This window comes from Prionailurus bengalensis, chromosome C2 (genome assembly GCF_016509475.1).
Source record: "Prionailurus bengalensis isolate Pbe53 chromosome C2, Fcat_Pben_1.1_paternal_pri, whole genome shotgun sequence".
Classification (NCBI taxonomy): Eukaryota; Metazoa; Chordata; class Mammalia; order Carnivora; family Felidae; genus Prionailurus; species Prionailurus bengalensis.
This window is the reverse complement of record NC_057350.1, coordinates 68,549,831-68,562,564: the sequence shown is the minus strand read 5'-3', so window position 1 is coordinate 68,562,564 and position 12,734 is coordinate 68,549,831. Positions and strand designations below refer to the sequence as shown.

The following is a 12,734-nucleotide window of genomic DNA, read 5'->3' as shown; positions in this document are numbered from 1 at the left end:
CCCCTTAGTTCTCCACAACAACGCATTTATAACTTGACTATTCATCAGTCATAGAATTTTAGAATTTAAAGGGTCATCACAGATCATCCAGTACAGAAACTTCATGGGCGGGGAGAGGGAGACCAGTGTACAAAGAGATGAAACCACCTACTTAAAGTCAAATTATTAGCTGATAAAGGACACAATCCTTGAATCTGCTCTTCACAGAATCTGCAAGAGGAGCTGATCTGCCTGACAGTATTGTCACACTTACTAATGGTAAAAACATGGGATACATCACCACCCCATCCCATAAACCTTGTCATCCACATCTGTCACAGACATTAATTGGTATCAACACTCTTTCTCAATCAATGCAGATAGTTTCAGAATCTTGCTCAACGCAGAGCTCCAGGCAACAACTGTCATTTGATCAGAGGTAACCCATGAAATGAAATGTATTTTCCATGTCTGATCTAACTCAGAAAGGATGTGACTTTTCTTTGCTTAAAATAATCTTAGAGAATTTTCCACACTCTACTTTCTATAACAAATAGGAAACTCCAGAAGGACTGGAAATGGGCTTGAACAGTCCCCTTCACTTGCTCAAGAATTTCATTTTTTATACTCTCCTGCATGTACTGTGGTATGTTTGCTGCAAGCATTATCAATGACCTCCCACCCTGGTGAGCAGTGGGATAAATGGGTATTAAGAAGGGCCCTTGTTGTGATTAGCAATAGATGTTATATGTAAGTGATGAATTGCCTAATTCTACTCCTGAAACCAACATTACATTCTGTTAACTAACTAGAATTTAAATAAAAACTTGAAACAAACAAAAAAATGACCTCGATCTCCCACCCTGAGAATTCCTCGGGTATAGACTCTTTCAAAGCACTGATATGAAGACTAGAAAACCTTTCAGAAGAACCAGCTACATTCTCTATCAAATTTTGTTTTTTTCCTTTTCAATGTTATGATTGGTGTCTTGTGTTAAATTCTTTTCACATCCTCCAAACAACCTGTTATTATGACCACCTCCTTGACTATATCAGACTCAATCGAAGTCCTATCATCCTCTATGCTGTTTTTTATGTCTTCCCATACTGCTGGTTTCATATTCAACTCGGTGACTTTATATTTAAAGATGACATGGCAGAAGTTTTTAGAAATGTCCTCTTTCCAAGTCTTGATGACATTGATCTTTGTTCTTCTTTGAGTGAGTTCAGTGGTCGCAGACCTGAATGTTACCTCTAGCCTCTTACAGTTGACTTGGTGCCATGTTACCTCAGAGTGTCACCTTCCCCTTTTATAATTTATCATTCCAATCAGGCAATGCTTCTTCTGCATGATCTTCCATATGAGAGGATGCAGAGCCACCCAAAATGGTGCTAGCAACTTTCTCAGGGGCTTCTCCTTTCCATATAAGGCTACACCCAAAGTCACATAATATGGAAACACAGTAATGGGCCTTTCATTGAAGACAAGCTTTTTGGCCAAGTAGGTGTCCACCACTAAAAAAAGAAAAAGCAAAAGGTAGGTATTCAGACAAAATCTTTGGCACAAAAAGAAATCCTGATACTAATGAGACTCTGCAATATAGTATATCTCCCTAAAATGGTACCACCACTGTCAGGCAGCTCAATGAAAGATGTGACATTCATGAATGCAATGGACCCAATTCGCACTGAATGAAATAGATCTATTCCATTCATGTTTACTTTGTAGTGAAGGTCTGTACAATTAATCTGGTATTCCCATTGACATTCATTACAATATTGGGGAGGTGATTTTTTTTTCTGAAAAAACAAACAAAAAAACAAACAAACTTGGTTCTTAAAGATTCAATAAATACAAACAATTATGCATGAGCAATTAAAAATGAACTGTTAGAAGTAAAGCCAATACCATTTTTAAAGGAATAGTTGTAATAGTCAAAAATAGTTAAAAACAATTGCATGCTGTAATAAAAAAATTTCATAAAATTATTCAGATTCCCTAGAAGCAGAGCCTGAGATGAGGATTCATGTGAATTATTAAAGTTGTACCCTCAGGAGAAACCTGTAGGATGTGAGAGACAAAGACAGAGAATGTGGTTCAGGTTAAGCCTGGCTTCTGCTAATCCTGCAAGGAGCTCTGGAGTATATAAATTGCATCATGGTGTTATCCCAACCTTGAGACAGGGAGCTGGGTTTTAGAACCTCATACCAGTCAGTTATTGTCTACAGGTCATCCTGGTTGGGTGATGAATGTAAATTCCCAGATACCTCCAGTTCCCAGGCCTTTAGTCTCCTGAAGGCAATCCCTCTGGAGAAGGTTGTGAGTCCTTCACAGCAATACCTATAGCAGTTGAATTATGAAAGAACCTAATAAATAAAAGAGACCCCAGGACTTTTGGAGAAGCACCAAAAGAAAGGAAGGGCACTAAGAAAAGTCCAAAGAATAACTGCACAAGTTTGGGAGAAAGACAGTGTGGCTTAGCAGCTAGTATAAAAACATCTAAGGGATTTCGGTTGACAGTAAATTCTGTACAAATCAACAGTGATGTAGGTGTGTTTAAGAAGGAAAAAAGGGGGCGCCTGGGTGGCTCACTCGGTTAAACAACTGACTCTTGATTTCGGCTCAGGTCACGATCTCACAGTTTCATGAGTTCGAGCCCCGCATTAGGCTCCACGCTGACAGTGCAGAGCTTGCTTGGGATTCTGTCTCCCTCTCTCTGCTCCTCCCCAACTCGTGCTATCTCTGTCTCTCTCAAAGTAAAAATAAATGTAAAAAAAAAAAAAAAAAAAAAAGAAAGAAGAAGAAAAAAAAAGTCACCAAATGCTGGGAAGCACATGGAGCAGTAGGAACTCTCATCCATTGCTAATGGGAATGCAAAATGGTGCAGCCACTTTGGAGACAGTCTGGCAATTTCTTACAAAACTAAACATACTTTTACCATATGATCCAGCATTTGTACTTTATGGTATTTATCCAAATAACTTGAAAACTTATGTCCACACAAAACCTGTAAATGAATGTTTATAGTAGCAATATAGCTTTATTCATAATTGCCCAAACTTGGAAGTAACCAAGGTGTCCTTCAATAAATGAATGGAGGGGCGCCTGGGTGGCGCAGTCGGTTAAGCGTCCGACTTCAGCCAGGTCACGATCTCGCGGTCTGTGAGTTCGAGCCCCGCGTCAGGCTCTGGGCTGATGGCTCGGAGCCTGGAGCCTGTTTCCGATTCTGTGTCTCCCTCTCTCTCTGCCCCTCCCCCGTTCATGCTCTGTCTCTCTCTGTCCCAAAAATAAATAAACGTTGAAAAAAAAAATTTAAAAAAAATAAAAAATAAAAAAATAAATGAATGGATACATAATAGATATGATGCCTCCATAAAACAGAATATGATTCAGAGATAAAAGAAATGAGCTATGAAGCTACAAAAAGGCATAGAGGAAATATAATGCCTGTTGCTAAGCACAGGAGCCCATCTGAAAGACTACATATTATATGATTCCAACTACATGACATTTTTGAAAAGACAAAACTGTGGAGACAGTAAAAATATCAGTGGCTGCTTGCAGTTTGGAGGAGGAAGGGAGGGGTGAATAGGTGAGCACAGGGGATTTTCAGGGCACTGAAATTATTCTGTATGAAACTATAATTGAGGACACATGACATTATGCATTTGTCAAAACCCAGAGAAGCATCCAACACTAAGAGTGAGCTCTAATGTGATGGAATTTAGTTAATAATAATGTAGCAATACGCTTTCATCAATTGTAGCAAATGTACCACACTAATGCAAGATGTTAATACTAGGGAAAACTAGGGGTAGGAGGCATTCTCCTTACTTTCTGCTTAATTTTTCTATAAACCTAAAATTGTTCTAAAAATAAAGTCCATTCATCTTAAAAAGGGTAGTAATGAGATTTGAGGCTATAATTTAAAAAAAAACATAGTAACAAGAATATGTATGGTGAATAAATAACCCTATTCTACTTTTGACTGGTAAAAATAGGCAATACCTGGGGTATGGTACTTAGTTTAAGGTGCCAAACATTGCAAAGGGATTATGAAAACTAGCTATGGTGTTCTGAAGAGGGAAACTGATGCTGTAAAAGGATTCAAAACCACATCACATGAGGATATATAAAAGGAACTGAATATATTTAACTTGCAGAAGTACAGATAATAAGTAGATGAAGGGAGCCGCACGTAATAGTTGTCATTAAACATTTGAAGGGTTATCTTATAAAGGATTTATTTCTACAACTTTAAAAGGAATAACAAGGACTAATAAGTAAAACATATTTGGGCTTCATATGCTGCTAAATTTTTTTAATAATTAGAACTGTCCTAAGGAAGAATGGGTCAACTTGGGGGACAATGAGTTCCTAGCCAAGCAGAAGATGGACCATCACTTAGGGATGTGATTTTACATCTAAGACAACCATTTTTCTTTTTGGGGGGGCAAGGGAGATTTTTCTCTAAATTCATTAGCCTATTTCTTTTTCTTCCTTCCTTCCTTCCATCTGTCCTTCCTTCCTTCCTTCCTTCCTTTCTTCCTTTTTTTTTTTTTTAGAGAGAAAGAGAGCACACAGGTGTGCAGGAGTGATGGGGGGCAGAGAGAGAGGGAGAAAAAGAATTTGCTGTGGGGCTCCATCTCATGACCCTAAGATCTTGACCTGAGCCGAAATCAGGAGTTGTATGCTTAACCGACTCAGCCACCCAGGTGCCCTGACTAGCCTATTTTCAAATACATGTTACCCAGTAGAAATAGTTTATTACAGTACTTTTATGTCAGAGGTGATAACAGTATCAAAATGAAGGACACTGAACTATTCAAACATCACTTAATAATAGCACTTTATCCTGTAGCAGCTGAGACCTACATTTATCTAGAACACAATTCATATCTATTATTTCCCATCAAATTAGTAACTTATGCTTTCCATTCTTTCCTAATTTGATAGTTGTAATAACTTTATTTATTGAATACCTGGTTTGTGTCAGGCAGTGTACAAATATTATCCTACTTAATCTTCATAACGACCCTGTGAGATAGGTTTTATACCCACTTTAAATGAGGAAACAGAGTAAGGAAGTAACATTGCTATCACTATCCAGCTAGTAAATTTTAGAATTTAAATATGTATCTTTGGGATTCTAAAGGCCAGTGATGCTCTATTTCTATATAGAAGGTTTAGGAGTGACAATCTGGCTAGAAGTAGGGGGCAGTATGTGGAACTTGTCTTAAAGCTGTATTTCCGGGGCGCCTGGGTGGCGCAGTCGGTTAAGCGTCCGACTTCAGCCAGGTCACGATCTCACGGTCCGGGAGTTCGAGCCCCGCGTCGGGCTCTGGGCTGATGGCTCAGAGCCTGGAGCCTGTTTCTGATTCTGTGTCTCCCTCTCTCTCTGCCCTTCCCCCGTTCATGCTCTGTCTCTCTCTGTCCCAAAAATAAATAAACGTCGAAAAAAAAAATTAAAAAAAAAAAAGCTGTATTTCCTTGGATTGTGTAAGTAAGATGGCACCAATGATCCCTGATAATCATGCCTTTCTATAATTTCCTTCCATCTTGTATCAAAGTTGGTCTCTGTGACCAACAGAATATGGCACAAGTGATGCTGTGTCACTTCTGACGCTAGATGACCAAAGGCACTATAGCCCTTGCCCCCTCCCCTGCCACCCTCTCTCTCTCAGATAACTCAGTCTGGGGGCAGCCAGCTGCCACATCACGAACAACCCTATGGAAAGGCCCTCAAGGCAGGGAAGTGAGGCCTCTGGCAGCAGTTATGTGAGTGAGCCTAGAAGAAACTCTCCAGTCCCCATCAAGCCTTCAGATAACTGCAGCCCCAAATAACAGGTTGATAGCAACCTCATCAGGAGTCCTTATCAGAATCACCCAGTTAAGCTGCTCCCAAATTCCTCGCCCTCAGAAAGTAGGATAATAAATGGTTGCTATGTAAAGCCACTAAATTTGGTATGGAGCAATAGAAAACTAACACAGACTGTATGCTTATTTAGGATGGCTTGAAGAGGCAGGCTGGTGGAGACAGAGGGGATAAGGTTAAACCCCCTACTCCCTAATCCTTTGTGTCAAAGTCATTGCTGAATGCCAACCTCTGATAACTATGCCAACAATATGAATTTTAAGGGTCTTAACAAAAAAATATAAACAACAACAAAAGCCTCAAAACCCAACCAAACAAAAACAAAACAGAATATAATAGAAAACAGAGTATAACAGTTCCTTAGCAAGAAATGCATGTTGCAGCAAAACTTTTTTTCCAAATTGCAACAAATGTTTTTGTTTTTACATAAGGTATGGGTTGGGATATAAAATACCTATTTTTATGGTGCCCCACGGTTTACAAAAAGTTTGTAAAATGCTGCACTACACCCTATATCACTCTGCCTCTCCTGATGGCTTCTTTAGCTCACAATGGTTGGAGTGCAGACTCAGGCTTTTAGCTAACCCAACTTGCACATTATCTCCAGAGACACTGACTGTGCTTAGCCACTAACCATTTACCAGAGTATAACCATAATTAACTGTTAAAAAAAAAAAAAAAGCTCTTCAAATGTCAACACTAGCTAAGGACTAGGTGACAAGTATGCAAGAGAGATGGGACCTTCATATTTTGCAACTTTGGGAGGTTAGTATGAGTCCTAAGAATTATACCGTTTTAAATGTAGAAGTCTGCTAGGTGAGGGCTACCCACACTAAACATTTGTCTTCTCATAAAGTGCCAATTAAAAATGTCCAGTGGTATGGGGTGCCTGAGGCTCCAATGGTCAGGTGTCAGACTTCAGCTCAGGTCGTGATCTCATGGTTCGTGGGTTCAAGACCCATGTCGGGCTCTATGCTGACAGCTGGGAGCCTGGAGCCTGCTTCAGATTCTGTGTCTTCCTCTCTCTGCCCCTCCCACACTCGTGCTTTGTCTCTCTCTATCTCAAAAATAAATAACCATTAAAAACAATGTCCAGTGGTATCAATTCATTGCTATATGAAGAATCAGATATTATTTCAGTCTAATCCTAAGACTATTAGCTTCTTAAACTACTATTGAAAGTTAAGCTCCTTTTCCTTCTAGAGAGGATCTCAATTTTTGGCTTTCCTGCTTAACTGGTTTCCTTCCAAGCTATGTGAGAAAGATCCTAATTTTTGCTTCTCTTCTCTTGACCTCATTCATTTCCATCCCCCAGCCTTCTATCTCCACCTACAGTTTCAGGGATATTTTTTTGCTTTAGCAACTCTTCCTAAGGATCATAGTTAGGAGGGGATGTGCAGATGAAATATGGCCATTAATAATGGTATTTATTTAGTCATATTATCTAAAATATAAACTACTCTGTGGCATAAGCTCTTTGGGAGTTTGTTACTACCTTTAAAATGGTTCATTTAATTTTCCAAATTCTTATCATGCTCTTTGAGAAGTGATCAGATTATGAATACATCTTGAACCTAGAGTGAACAGGATTTCCTAAAAGACTAGGTGTGGGATATGAGAGACTCCCAGGTTTTGGCCTGAGCAAAAAATGATGAGTTTTTGAGGTTAAGTGCGGGGGCGGGGGGGGGGGGGGTTGGGGAAGAGGGCTGGAGCCAATGACCAAGAAAGAATTCTTGAAGACGTCTTCAGTGCAAAAGGTGATGTTATTAAAGCACAGGGACAGGACCCATAGGCAGAAAGACCTGCACTGGGGTTGTGAAGAATGGCTGGTTTTATACTATTGAGTTGGGGACGTAAAGTCAAAAGGGAGGCCTCCAGAGGGACATTGATAGGCTAAAGAGGACTCCTAAGATACCTGAGGCCTTGGTATTGTCAAGCTGTGTTTTCCCTCTACTAAGGCATTAACATTAGGATGGTAGGGGGTTCCAGGAGAAATGCTACACTCTGTATTTGCCTTAAGTATTTGTCAATGGGCTGCCGGTTATAAGGATATTCAATTTTACCTGCCATTTTCTTCTTGCCTTTGTTTCCCATATCACTATTGAGGGTGATGCTGGGGCTCCAGAAAACAGAGTTTATAGGTTTCTGGAGATTAGTCTATTGACAAGATTGCCTTTTTCTTATAATTTACCAAGACATTTGTAAACTGATGCAGACCCATGTCCTATATGACTGTGATCTCTATCAGTTAGTCATTTGTTTTCTTTCCTCTCCTTTGTCCTAGGGTAGCCAGGAGTGCCTGAGGAATATCACACATGTCCCACCTAGGGTGTGTGTGTGGTGTGTGCTAGTGTGTATTTTGCCCTCAGCCTGCCTCAAGCTCCCTCATCACTAGGAGGATGGAACTGCTATCAACTGAGATGGGAAAGCCTGTGCATAATGCAGGTTGGTGGCATAAGGTGAGAAGGACTAGGAGTTTTGTCTTGGACATGTTATATTTATGTCATATACTTTTAGGCAACCAGGTGAATAGGTCTACTAGCAGTGAAAATTGACATTGGAGTTTATGAGAGAGTCTTGACTGGAGACATGAATTGAAAGTCATGGATACATAGACAGTATTTAAAGCCACTAGATCTCCAAGGAACTGAGTGTAGACAAAAAGAAGTAAAGAACTGAGCTCTAAATTAAAAGTTGAAGAAAAGGTAAAATGAAGGAAGAATGAGAATTAGCAGCTACCGAGGTAGGAGAACAAAGTGTGGCATCCTAGCAGCAAGTGAACAAAGTGCACTTAGAAGGAGAGAGTTATTTATCATTGAGTCAAATGCTATGAAGAGATCAAGTAAAATTAAGCCTGAAAACTGGTTCGTAAATTTAGTTTAGGAGGTCATTGCTGAACTTGACGAGAGCAATTTTGATGGAATGGTGGGGGTAAAGCCTCCTCTCAGATGGATTTGAGAAAGAGTAAGAGGAGAGAAAATGGGGATAAGTAATGACAAACTCACCTGAGAAATTTTTCTGCAAAGGGAAACAAAAAAATGAAGCAGTAACTGCAGAGAAATTGAGGTCAAGAGAAGTTTCTGTTTTCTGGGGTTTTTTTTGTTGTTGTTTTTTGTTTTTTTGGGTTTTTTTTACTGCACAAAAAACAATTCTTTTATCTAGGTCTTCACAAAGACCTATTCAAAGCCTTGAGTTAATTCATGGCATATTCCAGTAAGAATGGGTGGCTTTGATGGTTTTCCTAACCACTTGTGTGGCTTCTAATTTGACTTCATTTGTGCATGAAATGGTTAATAATAACTGTAAAGATTTAGAAAGAAGAGAATCAATTACCTTGGTAGTCAGAAAACTCAACCAGGGCTGAACTCTTCTCTGGGAAAAGCTGTGCATTGGTTACTCCTTCTCCATTTGTGGGGTTTTCCAAGAAAATTATTATGTAATTTTATCAACATGAGGTGGCAGATTTTCAACCCTAATGGTTCTTGTCAGTTCCAGAAGTCTTGGGAAAATCTGAAATTGCTGAATTCTATAGTGTCTGACACAAACATTAACAAATGCCTTGTCATCTACAAATAAAAATCAGTTTATTGGTACTATAATCTCATTTCATGGCAAAAGAAAACAGATTTTAAATAGTAACTTGATTTAGAGGCCATAACTAAGAATTAAAATTTAGATACTATATTTCTACATAAAGTTAAATTTCACAGTATCAACTTCAACCTATCCCATGTTGCTTACCGAGAATGCATGAGTGCACACTGGCCTCCACTTAAGACCGTTTTGGGAACATGTATCAACAGCTGTCTCTCTAAATGAAATCAAGTATGTGCAGCCATTGTGTAAGCTGATAATAATAATGATTATAATATGATATTGTTTCCTCACTCTAATTTCTCTCTGCCCCCCCCCCCCACCAATTTCACCATATCTTGGTCTCTATTTGGACATGTCATTGTCATAAAAATAAATTTGTTTATGCTCATAGGAAATTTGAGGGCATAGTCACAGTGGTTAAGAAAATACACTCAGGGGGTGCCTGGATGACTCAGTTGCGTGTCCAACTCTTGATTTTGCCTCAGGTCATGATCCCAGTGTCAAGGGATCGAGCCCTGTGTCAGGCTCTGTGCTGAGCATGGAGCCTACTTGGAATTCCCTCTCTCTTTCTCACTCTCTCTCTCCTTCTGCCCCTCTCCCCTGTTCATGGTCTCTCTCTAAAGTAAAAAAAGGAAAGAAAAAAAAATACACTCAGAAGTCAGAATGTTACTAGCGGTGTGACTGTGACCAAATCATTTAATTCTCTCTAAACCTAGATTTCTTTATCTGTAAAATGGCGGTAATAACAGTACCTATCTCATAGTGCTATATGTTTTAAGAAGAAGCAAGTAAAAATTTAGCACAGTGCTTAGCATAGAGCAAAGCACTTGATAAATGCTAGTTATTAGGAGTACCAGAAATAATAATACATAATCCTTTGCAATTGTCTTACTGGGAGTTAGAAAGAGCACAACTTTTAAACAAAACCCACTGTGAGATGTCTAGAATCTCAAAGTAAGATACAAACGCAATTCGCAAATGAAAGGTTAAAAGATATTGTCTGTCTTACCAGCATTTTTGAGAAAAGTCGTGACAGCAACTTTAATATTGGGCATTATTTCCACCCTGAAGTCACCATTGGCTTCTGACCGGCCACTAATCAACTCCACAAGCAAGGAGAGCACATTCTCAGGCATGGTGTCTTAGATATTGTGAAATGCAATCAAAATGGAGGCTTGTAAAGGGTATTTTGAAAACTCCTCTATTTCATCCTCTTCCATTTCATCCATTTTATCCACTCTTCTGAAAAGTATTACTTTTATACTGAGGTCTTCCAACTTAGCAATTTTTAAGGAGACAGAAATGTTTAAGATGTTAGAAAGGCTTTGGCCTTTATATTACTTTCTGATGTTTCGGAAGAAAATAGATTTCACTCATTGCCTTATAGGAAGGAAGGAAGGAAGGAAGGAAGGAAGGAAGGAAGGAAGGAAAGAAAGAAAGAAAGAAAGAAAGAAAGAAAGAAAGAAAGAAAGAAAGAAAAAGAAAGAAAGAGGAAGGAAGGAAGGAAGGAAGGAAGGAAGGAAGGAAGGAAAGGCAAGGAAAGAAGAAAGAAAGGAAGGAAGGAAGAAAGGAAGGAGGAAATAAAGGAAAAGAAAATAGTAACTCTGGCTAAATGATCATGTAAAATTAAATATTATTCTTTGTAAGGTCAGATCTTCTCACCAAATCACAAGGAAAAAAAAAAACCACACAAACATGACAATAAATGATGGTGCTCATCCGCTGACATAAATTACTAGAGCTATAACTTGTTACTGAAAAGAAAGAAGTTCCTGTTACTGCATAATGAAAGGGCAATCTACAGATAACCAAAGTACAAAAATACTACATATTCACAAAGAAGACTGGGTATGGGGTAGACATTTATGGGGAGAATAGAGACTATTGCTTTCATTTTTCACTGTTTTTAACCCTTGAAAGAGAAATAAAGGAACTTTAAGCATGATAAAGAGGCTTACTCTGAACTCAGAAGTTAACAGTATTCACAGTGAAGAAACATGACAGTCACTCTCCTTAGAAATGTGAAAACCAAAATAAAACAAAAACTAAAAATGTGCTCCGTTACCACTTCTATTTTTGATACATTTTTCAGAATTCTTCCTGGTCATCAAAATAAGGTAGTGAAAAGAAATGAGGATAAATATAGAAAGGAAAAGATATCCAAAACAGTCATTCTTTATAAATACTACAAACACATATTATGAAAAAATTTTAAAATCATCAACACCATGAAGACAATGAAAAGACAATCCATAAAATGGGAAAAAATATTTGTAAATCAGAGTTGATAAGGGACTCGTATCTAGAATATATAAAGAACTCTTACAACTCAATAATAAAAAAGCAAATAATCCAATTTAAAAATAGGCAGAGGATTTGAACAGATGCCTCTCCAAGAAAGATATATATATGGCCAATAAAGACATAATAAAATGTTCAATCGTTAGTCATTAAGAAAAGGCAAATCAAAACTGCAATGAGGTACTACTCCACACCCACTAGAATAACTAAAATTTAAAAAGACAGACAATAACAAATGTTGGCAAGGATGTGAAGGAATTGGAACCCTCATACCTTGACATACCCTCATACCGTGGGACTATAAAATGACACAATCACTTAGGAAAATACTTTTGCAGTTCCTCGAAAAGTTAGAATTACCTTATGACCCAGACGTTTCACTCCCAGATAAGAATATACCCAAGAGACATGAAACCTATGCCCACACAAAAACTTGTTCACAAATGCTACGGAGAGAATGTGTGCCCCCCAAATTCAGGTGTTAAAAATCCTAAATCCTTGGGGCACCTGGGTGGCTCAGTTGGTTAAGCGTTCGACTTCAGCTCAGGTCATGATCTCACAGTCTGCAAGTTTGAGCCCTGCATCAGGCTCTGTACTGACAGCTCAGAGCCTGGAGCCTGCTTCGGATTCTGTGTCTCCCTCTCTCTCTGCCCCTCCCCTGCTCATGCTCTGTCTCCCTCTGTCTCAAAAATAAATAAAAACATTTTTAAAAAATTTAAAGATACCAACATGATAAATTATAAAATTTGACAAAATGAAAGCAAATATAACTTAAAAAACAAGATAATACCAAATGAAATGATAAGGGACTTTGGCCTGCTACACTTTAAAATGCATCTTTCCACAGCCTGGAACAAAATATTTGCAAAAGACAAAACTGATAAAAAAAAAAAAAAAAGCTGTTATCCAAAAATATAAAGAACTCTTACAATTCAACAATAAGAAAACAACCTGATTTTAAAATGGGCAAATATTATCATC

The 12,734-nt window shown here is 38.4% G+C and overlaps 1 long non-coding RNA gene across 1 annotated transcript; it reads right to left on the bottom strand.

Annotated features, from left to right (window-relative positions):
- Positions 1 to 485: 485 nt before the first annotated feature.
- LOC122491513 lies at positions 486 to 9,972 on the bottom strand. Its single transcript, XR_006299370.1, has 2 exons — positions 9,189 to 9,972; positions 486 to 1,494 (listed from the first exon to the last, which is right to left on the bottom strand). It is a non-coding gene; the product is annotated as an uncharacterized LOC122491513 (long non-coding RNA).
- Positions 9,973 to 12,734: the final 2,762 nt, after the last annotated feature.